Raw genomic sequence first — 2,364 nt, 5'->3', positions numbered from 1 at the left:
TATCATACTTTGATTTCGGACACATAATGTCTCAGGACGTTATTTGAATGAACATTGGATATGATTAAATACTTGTAGAATTATGATTAATTAAGACGGAATCCATCAACTCTTGGTAATGAGTTTGAGCTCTATAAATAAGACATTGGTCAAGGTATTACAATGAATAAAGAAATGAGTTTCTTTGAGTCATCATGGCAACATGTTAAAGTTTGACAATTGTACCATACTTTAAAGTTAGCCAAGAGCCGTAAAGATGGAAGGAAATATTTTAATCTTCTAGTGGTTCTTGGAAGTAAAATATATGTTATTTCATGCTATCTGTCGTTAAGGAGTGTTGCTAGATGTCAACCTTAATTAGTAAATTAATTTAGTTAATTTACTACCAACTTAGTATTGAACCTACGGGGTCACACACTAATGAATGTTCTAACCTTTGCTATATAATTATATTATTTGATAATTAAATTGAAGAATTTAATTTGATCAAATAAATAATTTATGGAATAATATTTTAATTTTATGCTAGCACTAAGAATTAAATAATAAAGAAAATAAATTCTAAAATAAATTATTTGTATCTGAAAAATAAAAGATGAGTTATTATGTTGTTTAATGAAACAATATGTGGTAAATGGTTTACTACATTTTAAATCAATAGGTACCATTTGAAAAGTTATAATCTTTTTATAAAGATATCACAAAAGGATGAAGATGTTTTTTTTTTGGTGTGAAAAAGTGGAGGGAATTTTTGTTCTCACGCACTGTGCACATATATGTCCGTGGATACAAAAGTCAAAAGATACAACATACACAATTATTCCATGCACAGATAACTTCAGAGAAAGAATAAAATAAAAAAAAAGCTCAATCTTTCTCAATCCTTTTCTCTTTTTTATTTGCTACACTTACATACAAAAGAGTTTTGTGAATAAGAAATTCTGTGCCTTATAAATTCAAGAGTATTAAATGGAAAAGTTTTCTGTAGTTGCTTGTGCAATAATAATATGCATATGATGCGATATTTTTATAAAAATGAAACAGTATGCAACTTTGAGAAAAAAAACACTCTATAAATGTGTGCATATTTGTTTGGACTACGAATTCTATTTGTATTCAAAACCATATTATATGTATAGATATTAATTGTAGGATGAAACTAATAAACCTTTATTAAATAAACTATACATATATATATAATGATGTGTGTGTGGCAAAAATCTATATTATATATATGTATAATGTAGAGAGAACATTCTGTTAGTGGTTGTATGTGTTTCATATTTGTATATATGTTATGAAGGATGTAGTTCATGTACTCTTTTTACTGTAGCTATATATGTTCATATCCCTGTCTGTACAGTATGGTTGTGAGAATGAAATGGAAAATTTATCTTTGCATTATTAATACATTATGATGTGTTAAGGAGTAACATGTGATGTTCACTTAAAATTTAATAACAAGTAACGACCTGAATACCAGGAGACTCGTAAATTAAATCAATTGTAACATGTGATGTTTATTTAGAATTTAATAACAAAGAATGACCTGATAACCAGGGGACTTTGTAAAATTAAATTGTTTTAAAATATATGTACTAATAGGAACGACCTGATTAATAGGGGACTATTTGTATGAATGTTTTTATTTTATTTTATCAAATTGTATGTGATACATTTGAATACTTTAAAATATGTATGAGAAACGACTTGACAACCAAGGGGCTCATTCATTTTTTTTAGAAAGAAATTATTTATGTCAATTAGAAGGAATGTTGATTTCTTTGATTATTATAATTTTGTCTCTCATATTTACTGTAAATATATTTATTGGTTTTAGATTTTCAAAAATGTCTACTATATCATTGCACTCCATTCTTGAAATCTCCAAACTGGTTGGAGCCAATTATGATGATTGGTACCGTAACCTGAGAATAGTTCTCATGCATGAAAAACTCCTTAACACCATTGATGGACCCACTATTGCTGCTCCATCGGACCCGTACAATGCTGAAGCAACCAAAGTGTATGAGAAATACATTTCATTGGTTCAAAGAGTTGATAGCAAAGGTTGGTCTCGGTGTGAATACACATGTAGAGTCTTCATAATTTTGAAGAATAACATTAAAGAATCAAGAACTACAACCGGGTACGTATTTTATATGCAGTTTTTAGTTATATATAACCTTAGATACAATAGATTATGTTTATTCCGCTGTGTGTTATGAACACCATTAAAATTTCTTTCAATTAGTATCAGAGCCAAGTTTTGAGTTTAATTTATATATAATTATTTTGTATTGATATTGTTTATTTGTACTTGGAAGAAACAATAAATAAATATATATATATATATATATATAT

Source organism: Lupinus angustifolius, chromosome LG15 (assembly GCF_001865875.1).
Source record: "Lupinus angustifolius cultivar Tanjil chromosome LG15, LupAngTanjil_v1.0, whole genome shotgun sequence".
Lineage (NCBI taxonomy): Eukaryota > Viridiplantae > Streptophyta > Magnoliopsida > Fabales > Fabaceae > Lupinus > Lupinus angustifolius.
The sequence above is the reverse complement of the archived record's forward strand: the minus strand, read 5'-3'. Positions refer to the sequence as shown.